The sequence below is a fragment of the Eretmochelys imbricata genome, chromosome 1, assembly GCF_965152235.1.
Source record: "Eretmochelys imbricata isolate rEreImb1 chromosome 1, rEreImb1.hap1, whole genome shotgun sequence".
In the NCBI taxonomy this organism is placed as follows: Eukaryota; Metazoa; Chordata; order Testudines; family Cheloniidae; genus Eretmochelys; species Eretmochelys imbricata.
The window spans coordinates 85,819,033-85,837,777 of record NC_135572.1 but is presented as its reverse complement, the minus strand read 5'-3'; positions in this window follow the sequence as shown (position 1 = coordinate 85,837,777).

The window sequence follows — 18,745 nt, the reverse complement described above, 5'->3', positions numbered from 1 at the left end:
AAACTCACATTCAAATTGCGTAGCCATTCATTGTATAAAAGTGTCTACCACACAGTCTGTTGCTGCTGATAGTATTAATTATACAAAACTTGTTGACTTCCTCAATGATCACCCCTGTGCTCCCAGAAATGACGTGGGTGAGGAAAGGACCATTGCCCTCAGAGGGTAATTTTGACAATACAGCAGATAAAGTAGGTTGTACATCTAAGGGCTCTATACCAAAAATGCCCAGCTAGCAGCTTCCAAATATTTAAACCTATTAACTGTTAGCTTGCTACTGCCCTAGCTGATCTAAAATGTGACATATCATATGGACAGCAAACTGATTTCTGAGGTATGCAGGATTTAAACCACGCAGGACTTTATAGAACAGTTAACCTCTTGAATTGCAAATGGAAGCAAAAAGGAATCAAGGTAGTCTTTGGAAAGTGGAAGAGACTTGCTCAAGGTCACACAGCCAATGTGCAGAGCTGGAACAAAACCCAGATCTCCTATTCAGACGCTAGTGCTCGAACCAGTGGACAAAGGTGTTTTTCCACATGTATGCCACATACTTTCTAGAAAACTATTTTAGAAATGTTTCAGGGAGTTTTTAAATTGACATTATTGGTATTGATATTATTGATTGATATTATTTTCCATACTCCTATACCTGTAAAGACAGGCTGCCCTGTTTACAATGAGTTCAAATTTATACTACTTTGTAGAAGAGTGAAATCATAGCTAATACATTTTAGAAAGTACTACACATTATCTAAAATAGCTTTTTGTACAAAATAATGTCTCTGATTTAAGGACCAATATCTTAGGATCTTCCAGAACAAAACACTGTGTATCCCAGTGGAAAGCTGGGAATTTCCCTTCACTAATGTGACATTGCTAGCCCTAATATATCACGATATAAGTCCTTAAATCTTAAATCTGTAACTAATTCAGGATTGAATGTTGCCCATTTTGCATCTCAGATCAGTGTAACGAGGCTAATAGAGGGCGGTGTGGGGGAGGCAAGGAGAGATGGAGACAATCTTTTTTTTTTTTTAAGTCATTGCTTGAACTTGCTCTCAGATTTTCAGTGTTCAGAATAGTCTTGGTAGTAATGGATTGGTAGGTAAAATTCAGGTGAGGTGGTCAACAGTGATGATAAACTCAACTCATCGCATCAGTATTTTTATCTTATTTGTGCCTAGCAGAATATGATGCGCAAGCAGCGGCCCATCATTTTATTTTTAAGTAGCCATTATGAAGTTACTGTCTAAACTCTGAATGGCATGGAGGACAATCAGCAGCCCATGTCCTTTCTATTGGCTATTGTAATTCTACAAAGAGGCAATTACCCAAACCTGTAACCCTCATCTAAATTTATATATAAAAAAAAATACACATGACAAACATTTTTGAACTTTAGCTTGCTGGCAGTCTTGCTCTTATATTTATGTCTTCTTTTGGCTCAAACAAACACTCCAGTTTTTCCCAACAAATAAATATAAGAAGCTCGAAACATATAGAATCATAGAATCATAGAATATCAGGGTTGGAAGGGACCCCTGAAGGTCATCTAGTCCAACCCCCTGCTCGAAGCAGGACCAATTCCCAGTTAAATCATCCCAGCCAGGGCTTTGTCAAGCCTGACCCTAAAAACCTCTAAGGAAGGAGATTCTACCACCTCCCTAGGTAACGCATTCCAGTGTTTCACCACCCTCTTAGTGAAAAAGTTTTTCCTAATATCCAATCTAAACCTCCCCCACTGCAACTTGAGACCATTACTCCTCGTTCTGTCATCTGCTACCATTGAGAACAGTCTAGAGCCATCCTCTTTGGAACCCCCTTTCAGGTAGTTGAAAGCAGCTATCAAATCCCCCCTCATTCTTCTCTTCTGCAGGCTAAACAATCCCAGCTCCCTCAGCCTCTCCTCATAAGTCATGTGTTCTAGACCCCTAATCATTTTTGTTGCCCTTCGCTGGACTCTCTCCTATTTATCCACATCCTTCTTGTAGTGTGGGGCCCAAAACTGGACACAGTACTCCAGATGAGGCCTCACCAATGTTGAATAGAGGGGAACGATCACGTCCCTCCATCTGCTCACTATGCCCCTACTTATACATCCCAAAATGCCATTGGCCTTCTTGGCAACAAGGGCACTCTGCTGACTCATATCCAGCTTCTCGTCCACTGTCACCCCTAGGTCCTTTTCCGCAGAACTGCTGCCTAGCCATTCGGTCCCTAGTCTGTAGCGGTGCATTGGATTCTTCCATCCTAAGTGCAGGACTCTGCACTTATCCTTACTGAACCTCATCAGATTTCTTTTGGCCCAATCCTCCAATTTGTCTAGGTCCTTCTGTATCCTATCCCTCCCCTCCAGCGTATCTACCACTCCTCCCAGTTTAGTATCATCCGCAAATTTGCTGAGAGTGCAATCCACACCATCCTCCAGATCACGTATGAAGATATTGAACAAAACCGGCCCCAGGACCGACCCTTGGGGCACTCCACTTGATACCGGCTGCCAACTAGACATGGAGCCATTGATCACTACACGTTGAGCCCGACAATCTAGCCAGCTTTCTACCCACCTTATAGTGCATTCATCCAGCCCATACTTCCTTAACTTGCTGACAAGAATACTGTGGGAGACCGTGTCAAAAGCTTTGCTAAAGTCAAGAAACAATACATCCACTGCTTTCCCTTCATCCACAGAACCAGTAATCTCATCATAAAAGGCGATTAGATTAGTCAGGCATGACCTTCCCTTGGTGAATCCATGCTGGCTGTTCCTGATCACTTTCCTCTCATGCAAGTGCTTCAGGATTGATTCTTTGAGGACCTGCTCCATGATTTTTCCAGGGAAAAATCTTATTAGGGTAGCTTAGCTAGGGTGTCTTTTCCCTATGGTTCTTTATGGTTATGTTTTATTTTTGTGTGTTTTCTATGTTTTAACCCTCTATGCCTGGAAATACTTACAAATGATGCATTTAGTGAATGGCACAGCACAATTTCCTATGTAAATATACGTTATATCAATAAATTTTATTAATAAATATTAATGATCTGTTTTAGCTTATTACATGATTGATATTGCTATAATGAATGCCAAATGAGTGAATGATTGCTGCCAAATTATGTTAATTTTAAAGGTTTATCCCTTTTTTTCTGTTAGATGTAGAGGCTCTATTTGTGAATGCTTTACTGTGTGTGTGTATTAATACAAGTAATGTTACATGCAATAAACATGCATGCACTTTTTAGATTGCACAGGTATCCTTAAGTTATAAGTCATGAAATTATAATAGAGAAACAAAGTGGGTGATGTAATATCTTTTATTGGACCAACTTCTGTTAGTGAATATTACATCACCCACCTTGTTTGTCTCTCTTAACTCCTGGAACCAACTTGGCTACAACACCACACACATGAAATTCTAATGTTTGTTTCCCATATGTCTCTGTGCTTTCTGATACACTTGTTTCTAAAAAAGGCAGCTGAACTTTGCGGGTGGAGAAGGTAGGAGTATCAGAACAGAACTGCACAACTTTCTTGATGTCTGGTGAAGACCTATATAATTTACAGTTAGTAGATCATATTTCTGAAAATAAACTATGCAACCCACAAAAACTTTCTTGAGGAGAAGAGTGCTGCAGAGGATATCATAGCAGGCTGGGAGATAAGTGGCCTGGCTTCTACCCCAGTTCTGTCTGCGACCTTGGGCAATTCACTTCATCTCTATTTCCCCTTCCTTCCTTTTCACTCATCCATTGAAGTGAAGCAAGAATCCAACAACAATTATTTAGCTAGCTTGCAGGCACAGTTTTATAACTGTGGAGCTAGGCCAACCATACAGTTTGTTGTGTTGCCTTGGGAGAGAGACAGTGACTAGGTGAATCAGGGGAGGGTCTAAACTGCACGTGGCCTATACCCACACAGCATATCTCCCTGATACCATGGTTCAGCTATGCTGCCATTTGCTTCAAATGAAGAATGCTGGATCTGCCCCCCTCCAGCCCCCAGTTCCACCCTGCACCTTCCTTCCTTCCCACACATACACACACACACACAAAGAGGGAATGTAACAGCTCTATGAAGCTTCGTACTGCCAGTTCCCTGGAGCTGTCCTCTGGCATTCAAGAGCAAGAGAGGGATACCCTTTTTACCTTGCTCTTGGATGCTGAGCAGGCCACAATCTGACCTGTAATTCTGAATTAAATGCATTCATTTCTTTAGATAACTGCTTGATAATCAAATGAGCCTAATTTGGTTACAGAAGCATTATTACTGCCTGTTTCTCTAAACCTAAAAACATTATTAAAAAATGTTCTACGAAGGCACATGGAAAAGAATTAAATTATGCACAGGAGTTTAAGTTTAAAGTAATAAAAATGTCAATACTAATTATACTACTGGAAACCTGTATGTGTCCAGCCCTTGTTATTAGTGACGGAAAGTTGTCATTTAATGGCTTTTGGGGGGCCTGTGTGAAATAAGCTGTTGGGATCAGACCTGTTCCTAGAAGACAAGTGATTGTCACAAAACACACCACTAAAACTGACCCTCTGTTAGCAGGCTCAGCAGAAAGATCTGGGAACAAATGGTTCTTTTCACTTCTAAAGGTGGTTCCCTCCAGGACAGGTGTTACAGCCTGCCCATTCCTGGGCACACAACTTGTCCAACACCAGTGGCTCTAGGCCACTAATATAGCCTATTTACCATAAGAATCTTTTCCCAAGACACTTGCTTGTAAGTAAGTTGATCCTGGCTGCTTTTCTTAACTTGATTTTAAGGGCCCTACAGCTCTCTTCAAAACCTACTGACTGAATACTCCTCCAACTACTGAGTTTGAAAAACCACTTCACTTTTCCTTAACCAGATTAGACATAACAAACATATTCATGGTGTTCAGTAACTGTTCTATTCCTTAATCCCAGTGGGACAGCCTGATCCCCTAAAAGCATGGCACTGCTGCCCTTCCTGATCACAGTCTCTTTCTTTGACCCCCTCTGTGACCCTCTTTCCTCTCTCCTTGATTCCAACCAATCACTCTTCAACTTCAGCCCCCATCAAAGTTCCATAAAAGCAGCCTCAGTTCAGGTTCTATCCAGGAGTCAAGCCTCCATGTCCCCAAGGCCAAATCCTCTTTTTGGTCTGTGTCCCACAACATACTCCATCATACACATTCATATAGCACTTGTCCTCTAGCAGCATCTCATATCATACAATTTCAAGTTAACATAGCCCTTTCTCCACAGCAGGTTAGGGAACATTAAAAGGATTGTGTGAGGAAGCTTGCTGTGTTGTGCCTGCCCAGTATCTGTACTATGCACAAATAAAGGATTTCACTCCACAAGACTGTCAATTGAGCCTGACCCTTTTGTGCCAGAGTTTCGGTTTGCAATGAAGACCTCAAGCCTTGAAAAAGGTTTAAGAACTTCTTGGGTCCAAAAAGGCTTTGGGTTTAAGTTGTTGGTTTGGCCTCAGACAGGTAATTTTCCTCTGGATTTGATCACCAAAAGTGGGAATAGATTGATGAGTGCTGGGGGCAACTGTTGCTTCTCTTCTTTTTACTTATCCCAGGATATCTTGCCCTTAGAAACAAGCTTCTTTGCTGTTTAAGCTATAATTAAGTTGTGGCCCCTTGACCAAAAATTCTCTTGACTGTGTCTCTCCTTATTGGTCCCTGCCATTTGCAACAACAATTTATGCATAACAGTATGTAAAAGTACATCTGCGTCCGTCATAAATATAAAGGGAAGGATAAACACCTTTAAATCTCTCTTGGCCAGAGGAAAAACCTTTTTCACCTGTAAAGTGTTAAGAAGCTAAGATAACCTTGCTGGCACCTGACCAAAATGACCAATGAGGAGACAAGATACTTTCAAAGCAGGGGAGAAACAAAGGGTTCTCCCTGTGTGTGTGTGATGCTTTTGCCGGGACCAGAGCAGGAATGCAGGTCAGAACTCCTGTAAAAAGTCAGTAAGCAATCTAGTTAGATATGCATTAGATTCTGTTTTGTTTAAATGGCTGATAAAATAAGTTGTGCTGAATGGAATGTATATTCCTGTTTTTGTATCTTTTTGTAACTTAAGGTTTTGCCTAGAGGGATTCTCTATGTTTTGAATCTGATTACCCTGTAAGGTATTTACCATCCTGATTTTACAGAGGTGATTCTTTTACTTTTTCTTTAATTAAAATTCTTCTTTTAAGAACCTGATTGCTTTTCATTGTTCTTAAGATCCAATGGTTTGGGTCTGTGTTCACCTATGCAAATTGGTGAGGATTTTTATCAAGCCTTCCCCAGGAAAGGGGGTGTAGTGCTTGGGGGGGATTTTTTTGGAGGGGGGGGAGACGTTTCGAAGTGGGCACTTTCCCTGTTATTATTGTTAGACACTTTGGTGGTAGCAGTGTTTAACCTAAGCTGGTAAGAATAAGCTTAGGAGGTCTTTCATGCAGGTCCCCACATCTGTTCAGAGTTCAGAGTGGGGAAGGAACCTTGACAGCTTCAGTTAACTTTAAAAAAAGATGACGATGATAATTGCTAGCAATTAGCTTCTTTGCCAATATGTACAAAATTGCCATCTATAATGATAAGGTCACACACTTCATTTCTTAAGTAGGTTGAGCTGTACACTCAGCTCCCACTACCACTGCCATCATTCTAGAAAACCCCAAAAGTTGTTTCCACTAAAATTTCCACTTTTCCAATTTTTTTTTTTTTTTTGGGGGGGGTAACCAAAATCAACTGAGTTCTGACCAGAGTGGGAGTTATGGGGTTTACTAATCTAACCCTAAATTCACAACCCCACCCCCATACCAAGAGTGTATGTGTACACTGCAGTTACACACCCATGGCAGGCCCATGCCAGCTGACTAAGATTTGCAGGGCTTGGGGTAAAGGGCTGTTTAATTGCAGTGTAGACAGTCAGGCTTGGGCTGAAGCCTGAGCTCTGGGACCCTCCAATCTCACAGCATCCTAGAGCCCAGGCTCCAGCCTGAGCTCAAATGTCCACACTGCAGATAAACAGCCCTTTACCCTAAGCCCTGCAAATCTGAGTCAGCTGGCATGGGCCTGCAATGGGTGTGTAACTGCAATGTAAACAAACCCAAAGTGACCAAATGGTGATTTTAGTGGAGATCAGCTTATCCACTATTCACCAAGATCAGTAGGGTTCTACCTATTGGTTCCTGGAATGTTCCCTGAAATTTTGGAAATGATCAGATGTGTTTATCAAAAGTTACTGCATTACAGACAGAGAAATCTCATGAAACTGAGTGTAGTGCCTTGCTTCGTTTTGCCAAAAGTTTAGATACATAAGAACAGCCATACTGGGTCACACCAGTGGTCCAATTAGCCTAGTAGCCTGTCTTCCGACAGTGTATGGTGCCAGATGTTTTAGAGGGAATGAACAGAACAGGGCAATTATTGAGTGGATATTTCTTTGATACTTAGGCAATCAAGAAAAGTTCAGGTGCACCTAACAACTTCGATCCTTCTCTTCTGAATTCTGAAGAGCAAAAAAATTGAAAAAGCAATAAAACAATTAATGCTGGGAAACACACCTCAGATAGTGACTTATGCAGCAGACCTATAGCATAGACATAAGGTGATGGTAACATATCAATGGGATATGTGCATCCCTCCATCCTTGCAGCAGGAGAAGGAAGATATGAACACTCTGGACGTTTAAGAAGACAGATTCTGGGTTTGTTTTTTAGTCTTTCCAATCACAATGCAATGAAATATTAGCTGATAATTTAATTTATATAAATAAATTGAACAGAGGGATGTTGGAAAACATCAATAATCAGCAGGAAATTAAGAACATACTAAATTTCATTAATTATTAGAATTACCTACAATATGTAATGCACCTTACAAACCATATAGACATGTTCTCTGCTTTCAAGACTTTACCATTTAAAGGCTAATATTATGCAAGAAGTGAGAGCTACAAGAACTAAGTGGGAAAATAGGGTGATGGACAAAGGGGGGGCAGTTTGACTCCAAATTAAATTATATTATTAGCTAATAGAATATGCTATGGAACCAATACTATGAAAGAGACTGTGAAAAAATACACATTTTCATCAGGGCTTTTAAGCTGTATGTATGACAGAGTGGGGTATATTTGTATCAAAAAATGAACTGCTGAATAAACGTCTAATCCTGCCCAAGGCTACCCTGTTAAATTGCATTCTAGACAGCTGCCTTGCCCAGGGAAAGTGCTTGGCATCTCACTGAAGCACTAGCACTGAGAAACCACTGGATGTGATTGTTTCATCTGCTGGCCCTCCACCATAGAACAGTGGGTTTTTCTTGTTTTTTGTTTTTTGGTTCTTTTTTTTTTTTTTAAATGGGGAGCTGGGGGTGGGGGGGTGCAGGGAAGGGAAGAGCATAGCTTAAGAAGTGGGTCTGTAATATTACGGATGAATAAGAATTGTTGTGACCATGGGTGACCTTCCTGAAAACACCATCCTAGCCACTATGGATGTAGAAGCCCTCTACACCAACATTCCACACAAAGATGGATTACACGCCGTCAGGAACAGTATCCCCAATAATGTCATGGCAAACCTGGTGGCTGAACTTTGTGTCTTTGTCCTCACCCATAAATATTTCACATTTGGGGACAATGTATACCTTCAAATCAGCAGCACTGCTATGGGTACCCGCGTGGCCCCACAGTGTGCCAACATTTTTATGGCTGACTTAGAACAACACTTCCTCAGCTCTCGTCCCCTAACGCCCCTACTCTACTTGCACTACATTGATGACATCTTCATCATCTGGACCCATGGAAAAGGAGCTCTTGAGGAATTCCACCATGATTTCAACAATTTTCATCCCACCATCAACCTCAGCCTGGACCAGTCCACACAAGAGATCCACTTCCTGGATACTACAGTGCTAATATGTGATGGTCAGATAAACACCACCCTACACCGGAAACCTACTGACCACTATGCTTACCTACATGCCTCCAGCTTTCATCCTGACCACACCACACGATCCATTGTCTACAGCCAAGCTCTACGATACAACCAAATTTCTTCCAACCCCTCAGACAGAGACAAACACCGACAAGATCTCTGTCAAGCATTCTTACAACTAAAATACCCACCTGCTGAAGTGAAGAAACAGATTGACAAAGCCAGAAGAGTACCCAGAAGTTACCTACTACAGGACAGGCCCAACAAACAAAATAACAGAATGCCACTAGCCATCACCTTCAGCCCCCAACTAAAACCTCTCCAGCACATCATCAAGGATGTACAACCTAATCTGAAGGATGACCTATCACTCTCACAGATCTTGGGAGACAGGCCAGTCCTTGCTTACAGAGAGCCCCCAAACCTGAAGCAAATACTCACCAGCAACCACACACCACACCACAAAACCACTAACGGAGGAACCTATCCTTGCAACAAAGCCCGTTGCCAACTGTGTCCACATATCTATTCAGGGGACACCATCATATGGCCTAATCACATCAGCCACACTATCAGAGGCTCGTTCACCTGCACATTTACCAATATGATATATGCCATCATGTGCCAGCAATGCCCCCTCTGCCATGTACTTTGGCCAAACCAGACAGTGTCTACGTAAAAGAATAAATGGACACAAATCAGACGTCAGGAATTATAACATTCAAAACCAGTCGGTGAACACTTCAGTCTCTCTGGTTACTCGATTACAGACCTAAAAGTTGCAATTCTTCAATAAAAAAACTTCAAAAACAGACTCTAATGAGAGACTGCTGAATTGGAATTAATTTGCAAACTGGACACCATTACATTAGGCTTGAATAAAGACTGGGAGTGGATGTTTCATTACGCAAAGTAAAACTGTTTCCCCATGTTTATCCCCCTTTCACCCCCCCCACAACTGTTCCTCAAACGTTCTTGTCAAGTGCTGGAAATGGCCCACCTTGATTATCACTGCAAAAGGTTTTTTTTCTCTCCTGCTGGTAATAGCTTACCTTATCTGATCATGCTCGTTACACTATGTATGGTAACACCCATTGTTTCATGTTCTCTGTGTATATAAAATCGTCCCACTGTATTTTCCACTGCATGCATCCGATGAAGTGAACTGTAGCTCACAAAAGCTTATGCTCAAATAAATTTGTTAGTCTCTAAGGTGCCACAAGTACTCCTTTTCTTTTTGTGATCACTAAGTATCTGACCCAAAGCCCCCTGAAATCAGTCCAAGTCTTTTCTTCAATTTCAATGGACATTAAAAAGCCATTTAAAATGTTATATCCCAAAATAACATTTTTAAATGGCCTTTTAATGTCCATTGAATTCGGAGTTAAGACTTGGACTGATTTCAGGGGGCTTTGGGTCAGATACTTAGTGGTCACAGCAATTCAACTTCTATACATTTATATGTTCCATCTCCAATGTAGAGTTGTGACCAAATGCCCCAGTCTATCCCTAAGCGATTTGCACATTATCACCTAGCCATATTACATATATTGTGCAAATCACGTTTTGCGTTCAGACAAACTTTTCTTCTAAACGACTGCTGTGAGAATATCAGCAAATTCCCTTTATTCTGGAACTTATTTAAAAGTTATTTGATTTTTTTTAAAAAAAGGAAGTTTGAAAAAGCCCTGGTCTACTTGTGTTAGGAACAAATAAAATCAGAACAAGCTTCAATCTCTGCCACATTTTTATATGTGAACAATAAAGTGCTATATTATTTTCATTTTGAATTTGTGTTGTAAAGCAAGGCCAGATGGAGAAGAGATCCATATAAATGATGTTTTCCTCATCAAACAAAGCTACAGCTTTTTTCAAATTTACTGCCTGAAGAAGACATTGTTATTGAAAGTCTCCAGTACTTTCAAGTATCCATTTTAAGGCTGGGGGAGAAGTAACTTGAATAAACCAAGGACATGGACTGCTGAAAAGGCAGCAATGTTTCAAAAGCAGAAGGATTAAAAAAAACAACAACCAGTTGATTAATATTCCAAAAAATAGTGGAGAAAACATAAATCTCACTTCAAGGAAATTGGAAAGGAGATTCCTAAATATTTCTGTCTCTCTGCTTATTTTTCTTCTAGGTGTGTTTAAACAGAGTAAAATCAATAATATTACTAGTACAGTAGACAAAAGAGTATGGAAACACAGACATTTAAACAAGGGTCTGGAAATAGGGACTTCTTGGTTCTATTTCTAGCTCTGTGAAGGACTGGATAGGTGATATTGTGCAAATCACTTCATGCCAGACTGGGGCATTAAGCCAGAACGCAGCATTGAGGATGGAGCAGATGCACAGGTCTGAGGGAAGCAACAGGCTTGGAAACAGTTGTGGGGAAAATGGAGCAGCCTTCCAAGGCCCCTTGTCTGTATCAGGCTTGCAATGTCAGTCTGCTCCCAAACAAGGAGATAAAGAGTGAGGAAAGGAAAAGCCAGCCAGTACCCTGGGCTGTGCCACCCTTGCTAATGGAGTTCATTGGTAACCCCTAGCATCTTCTACTCCTGACCAATCTCCACACCTATTGCAGTAGAAAACTTCATGTTTTTAAGCTCCTCTTCTCCAGGTGGAGCATGTTTTACAGGTGCACCTAATTGGTGCTGCCCGAATGAAGGAATGCTCCAATGAATGCATTTCTATCAGTGGAATGGTGGCATATCCCATCACATATCCTCACCCTCAAGACAAAAGGTTCCTTGCTCGAGCATCTCCTCATTCCCACTCTCTCTAAAATTAAAAAAAAAAAAATCTGCATTTGCGTTCTCCTTCCCTGCTCAGAGCTGCACCCAGAAGCAATAGTGCTGAAGTCTTTCAATCTTTCATGGATTGTAGCTGGTCTGTGACTAGCAAAAAGGGACGCTCCAGCAGGTATACCTGAAGGAATCTACAGCCCACTTGATAGCTAAAGCTTCCTTCTCAATACCTGAATATGATCTCTCCCTGGGGAACAACTTTCTGCTTAAATATAGAACTGGGTGGTCTTCTCCCCAAAAGTACCACTCCCAGGCTGACATCAGAAGCATCTGTATAGAGAATAAACTCCTGGTGAAGTGTGGTTTGGCAAAGACTAGTGTCTGGATCAGTCACACCTTCATGGTATTAAATGTTTCATCTGACTGGTCAGCCCACTGGACCTTCTTGGTGTCTTTGCCTTTGTCAGGGGAGCTGTGATAGACGTGAAGTTGGGGATGACCAAAATGATCTTGACAAACTGAAGAAATGGTTTGAAATAAACAGGATGGAATTCAGTAAGGACAAATTCAAAGGATAAGGAGGATGAGTTAATATCTTTTATTAACCAACTTCTGTCAGTGAGAGACAAGCTTTCAAGCTAGACAAAGCTTTTCTTCAGTTCTTGGAAAGGTATTTGCAGTGCCACAGCTAAATATAAAATTGAACAGATAGCTTAGAACATATTCTAAAGGACCATTCAAGGCCCTGCAGTTTTAGGACAAAAAGGGGGATTAGAGGGTTACAGATTGTTATAATAAACCATAAATCCCGTGTTTTTATTAATATCATGACCTTTAGTGTCTAGAAAATTATGAATTTAAGTTTCCAGGCTCATCTTTTGAAATTATTGTGCAGGTTTTCTTTAAGGATGAGGACTGAGAGGTCAGATATAGACTGATCACTTTGTGAAAAGTATTCACCCAAGGATGCTTTTATTATTTTCCTGTATGAGTTCATTTGAAAGTGTAGTGATTGTCTGGTTTCACCTACATTGCTGTTATTGGGGCATTTAGTGCCCTGGATGGGATTGTAACACTCTGCACCCCACATTCACCGTAGTAATATGATTATGGTATGAGTATGATATAATTATGTGGTATCTTGTACAAATTATTCTTTGTAAGGTATCATTCTAGAAGTCTTGATCTGTTGAGCATTAATATCCTGTTGAATTGCATGTGTTATCATTGTATGTGAAGTTATAAAGTTTTGCTATGTATGTTTTACTGAAAGATGTTATGACATTGAAAACACCCACAGCTAGCCTTTCAGGTACAACCGTGAAGAAGTTAGACAGTGCTAATGGCCCATCAGCAAAAAGAATGGACCATGGAAAAGGTTTGTCCTCATCTGGGAAAGTTTCAGCCAGCCTCTGAGTAATGTCTGCTATGACTAAACAAGGCATGCAAGGGCATGTGACCAGCTCACATAATATAAAACTCCATTTTGGTATGTGTACTTTTCCACAACCTAAGCTGGGCACTTAGCTTGTAACAAAGGGTTCCCGCCATATGGAGAAGCTATACAAGGTGGGAAATGACATCATGATATGTCTTCACTCCCACACAATTCAACACCTGAAAGAATCTCTGGAAGACAAAGGTCTTGGAATGGGGGAGGGGGACCCAAGCTGCAAAACAGGTGCAGCTTGTACCTGAAGAATCTGTAAGCCTGCTTGTATCATCAGTCAGGGTGAGATATTGCTAATTCAAATCCTATCTATCTATATATTAGGCTTAATTTGTGGTTTTGTTTATTTGCTGGGTAATCTGCTTTGATCTGTTTGCTAACATTTATAATCTATCTTTCTGTAGTTAATAAACTTATTTTATGTTTTATCTTAACCAGTGTATTCTGGGTGAAGTGCATGGGAAAATCTCAGCTCTGTAAACAAAGACTGTTGCATATCTTCCCCACATTTCTCACTGGAGTCTGTTTTTGAAGCTTTTCTGACACAAATCTGTCATCAGGAATCATAACATTCAAAAACCGGTAGGAGAACACTTCAACCTCTCTGGCCACTCAGTAAAAGACTTAAGGGTGGCAATTCTGCAACAGAAAAGCTTCAAAAACAGACTTCAATGAGAAACTGCTGAGCTTGAATTAATATGCAAACTAGATACCATTAACTTGGGTTTGAACAGAGACTGGGAGTGGCTGGGTCATTACACATATTGAATCTATTTCCTTAAGTTAAGTATCCTCACACCTTCTTGTCAACTGTCTAAATGGGCCATCTTGATTATCACTACAAAAGTTTTTTTTTTTTCTGCTGCTGCTAATAGCTCATCTTAATTAATTAGCCTCTTACAGTTTGTATGGTAAATTCCACATTCTCTGCGTATATATATATATTCTTACTATATATTCAATTCAATGCATCCGATGAAGTGGGCTGTAGCGCACGAAAGCTTATGCTCTAAGAAATTTGTTAGTCTCTAAGGTGCCACAAGTACTCCTGTTTTTTTTGCGGATACAGACTAACATGGCTGCTACTCTGAAACTTGTTAATTAAAGGCATTTTTGAGTGTGTTAAGGCATATATCCTGGAGTAGATTGCTTGGTGTGTTTGGTGTGGCAACTGGATCTATGAAGGCAGGTGTGGTTATCCGTGGGTTTCTTGTCTATAGTATTCCATTACTGAAGCTGATTGTGGTGTCCAGGCCTGTGGGTGTATTACAGAGAGAGTTTAATCAACGGGTTGTTGTTGTTGAAGTTGTGGTGGAAATCTATGAGGGAATTTAAGTCATTTGTCCAGAGGATGAACATATAATTGATGTATCTCAGGCATATCATTGGTTTTGAGATGCATTTGTCCAGAAATTTTTCTTCAAGGTGGCCCATGAAAAGCCCCTTGCTAAAATTAAGCTCCCCACAAGCAAGGACACACCAACTCAAGGTGGCAATAGACCCTTCCAGAAGAAAAGCTGCAAAACCTGCTCTCGTATCTCCACTGCTACAATGATCAACACCTTGAACAACACACCTTTCAAGATCCATGGGTTCTACACATACCTATCACCCTCAGTGTTGTGTTGGCATCAAACCTTGTGAACATCTATACAAAGTCAGGCACTGCCATCCGCTTTATAACTACTGTATGTATAGTCATTTCCTAAACCCTGTCTTTGCCAAAATTGAACACATCTATCAGAAATTTCACATCTGAGATCTTAGAACAGGGTAGCATTTTTCTGCAAAGTATGCAGTGAATTTTACAAGATGTTTAGAAAACAAGAATAGCAGGGACTTTCAGTTATGGAATATTTTCCTGATGTCTTTTCAACCATCATAAAATGTCTCAGGCTAGATGTTAGGATATAGATATTCAGGCCTGTCTGCAAAGGCCTGTACTTTAAGAATTAAGGTGTTTTCTTATCACTTGGCTAGTTCTAGAGGTATAAAAGAAAGAATCAAAATCACTGTCTGCTGGTGTAAGGGCCTTCTCTTACTGTGACAGTTTGAGGCCCTGTTCTTAGGCTAAGGCCTTTGGCTAAGCAGCAGAGGCAGCCATAAGCTAGGAAGTGAACAGTCACATCCTCACTTTCCAAACTAGTCACATTGAAATAAGGTGCTATTGGGCTGTTAGGCACTATCAGGACAGGATTGTATTCCTATCACCTCCAGAGAAAGGGAAGTGCCTAGAAGATGTAAAAGGAAACTTAGTTTGATAGCATTCTGTCTGGCAAGAACTCACTTATCAATAGCTGGGATGTGAAATCCTCACTTCTGTATTGTTTTGTCATTATAGTTCCCACTTTGCTATTGTTTGTCTGTATAATCTCTGTCTGGTTCTGTGATTGTTCCTGTCTGCTGTATAATTAATTTTGCTGGGTGTAAACTAATTAAGGTGGTGGGATATAATTGGTTACATAATCATGTTACAATATGTTAGGATTGGTTAGTTAAATTTCAGGAAAATGATTGGTTAAGGTATAGCTAAGCAGAACTCAAGTTTTACTATATAATCTGTAGTCAATGAGGAAGTGAGTGGGTGTGGGTGGGAGGGGGTGGGTGTGGGTGGGGGAGATGGGAACAGGGAATGGGGGTAAGGAAATTGGAATAATGTTTGGCTAAGGGCAGGAATGGGAACAGGGACACAGGTGTAAGGCTCTGTGGTGTCAGAGCTGGGAAGGAGGATACTAAGGAAGGAAACTGGAATCATGCTTGCTGGAAGTTCACCCCAATAAACATCGAATTGTTTGCACCTTTGGACTTCGGGTATTGTTGCTCTCTGTTCATGCGAGAAGGACCAGGGAAGTAAGTGGATGAAGGAATAAGCCCCCTAATACTAGAAACTATACTGTGACAGGGTTGGGCCAGATGGCTACAGGAGAGTGATAAAAGGCAGATATATTAGCCCGAGGTTAAGTAGGTCCCTTTTCCCTGGATAAGGTAACAGGGAAGGTTCCAGAACAATCAGGAACCTTCTGGAAACAATTAAGACAGACAGGCTGATTAGAACACCTGCAGCCAATCAAGAAGCTGCTAGAATCAATTAAGGCAAGCTAATCAGGGCACCTAGGTTTAAAAAGGAGCTCACTTCAATTTGTGGTGGGCGTGTGAGGAGCTGGGAGCAAGAGGTGCTAGGAGCTGAAAGTGAGAACGCGTATTGTTGGAGGACTGAGGATTACAAGCATTATCAGACACCAGGAAGAAGGTCCTATGGTAAGGATAAAGAAGGTGTTGGGAGGAGGCCATGGGGAAGTAGCCCAGTGAGTTGTAGCCGTCACACAGCTGTTCCAGGAGGCACTCTAGACAGCTGCATTCCACAGGGCCCTGGGCTGGAACCCGGAGTAGAGGGCGGGCCCGAGTTCCCCCCAAACCTCCCAACTCCTGGTCAGACACAGGTGAAGTTAACCTGGACTATGGGTTCACGAAAACGACCAAACTGAGAGCTGCTGTGTATCTCCAAAGCGAGCAAATCCGTCAATAAGCGCAAGACACACCAAGGTAGCGGAGGAATTTTGTCACAATACATTTGTTTTAATAGGATAGTTTTGGTATTTGGGGGTTTGTTGTTGTTGTTGTTGTTTTTTACTAATTTGGAAGGATTAAAGGGAATTATTTAGTATGAACAGCTGTTTCCATGTGCTTAATGAAGTCTGCATGGTCAGAACACAATTTATGAACTACACTTTGGGGCCATATATCAGCCAAGCAGATTGGTCTGAGGGCTTGTCTACACACATGAGTTGTACTGCTTTAACTACACCTTTATATTTCAAGCAGTACAACACTCCCTACTGTGGGTGCAGTTATGCTGGCTATAAACATCTTTATAAACAGCATAACTTGTTCTCATAAAGGAGAGGAAATAAGCTACAGTGATAATAAGTCATCTTTATACTGGTGCTACTTTGTCCATACTAGGGATTTTAATGATATAACTATGCTGGTAAAGAAAAACAAAAACACTTCTCTAGCTGAAATAGTTATAGTGGTACGAAAACTATTGCTAGACCAGGCCTCAGTTCATATCTGTAGCAGGCACATTTTAGGATCTCAGTCCACAGTCTAAGCGTACTCTTGGATTCCTCACTAACACCTGGTTCTCACATCACAGCAGCAGCAAGTACAACTGATAGTTCAAAAATTTCAGCTTAGGTCTTCAGGTGTTGTAAATGGTAACTCTATTAAAGTCAATGGAGCTGCACGGATTTGCAGTTTGATGCGGATCACACCCCTAACTAATACAGTCACCTTCCCAATAAGCTCTAGACTGGCAAGCATTCAAGCATGATTGTCAAGCCTGAACAAAAGGCACAGCTTCAAAAGCATCTTCCTCCCTTGATGCTCACACACAATGTAATTACAGGCATTAGATCTCTGTGGGCCTTTCAATCCTACCGACTCCATTCATGTGGAACATAATTCCAATCCAACCTTGGTGTGGCTGAGGATTTAGCACTGTCTAAACAGATCTCAGTATGCTTCGTATCGCACACATGCCATGTAGTCCATTTCTGCAGTTCTCAAACCCCTGTCAGCATTCATACACCATTCCAAATTGGTGCGGTGGAACACGACAGTCCAGAGCTTGGATCCAATACTTTTCTGGAGGGCAAAGGACGGCCTAGCAACATATGTTTTGGAAATTTTTTGGGGTAAAGTGTGCTCAAGCCTGGTTATTAACAATGACATGAGAGAATGAATGAGACTGCAGCCAAGAAAAATCTGTCTTTCAAGAAAATTCTACAGAGAGCTTCATCTTGGTCCCTTTGAAGTCAAGATTCCCATTTACTTTAATTGGAACAGTATTGAGCTGTCGTAGCAGGTTGGAGGTGCTTTTCATGCATCATTAATAGTGACTAAAATATCAGAATGAATGGTTTTATGATGAGATGCTTACTGAAATATAGCCACTGTAATTCCTGGAGAACTCAAGGTGACATGCATTCCTGAGTACCTCTAATAAAGTGATTGGCTTCTCTGAATGTTAGACAATATTGTTCTGTTTTTTATCACAAATAAATTAGTCTCTTTGATGCACAGTATTAAAGTTGCTGTTTGTCTGTGTACCTTAACATTAATGTTTAGCTCTTCTATAGCATGTTCTAGTGCAGGATATCAACATGATTTGAAATAGTTAACCAATTTATTCTCACTTTACACCTGGGAGCCAAGTAAGTAGTATTAACTCAGTATTATAGATGGAGCAATTGAGCCACGGACTGATTTAGCACCTCTGAAAACCAGGCCATCCATTTTGGGACCTGTACGTAAACTGAGGTGCTTAACATCAGGCACCAGTTTTGAAAATGTTGAGTCTAATGACCCATCCAAACTCATGGAAAGAATCTGAAGCAGAGCAGAAAATGGAATCTGGGATTCCTGACTCCCAGTCCCACACTAGAGTCACAGTGCCATGATTTCCTCCTTAAAAAATAAATACTCTACTTAACTTGGAGGAGGTTTGAGAGTAGGGAAACCACTTAGTGCGCAATGAGATCCTATCAGGAAGCAGAGGCATAGCTAAACAGATGAGGTGTTCTCAGGTGTTTTATAAATCAGTTCCTGTGCTTAGCTCCTCTGCTGTG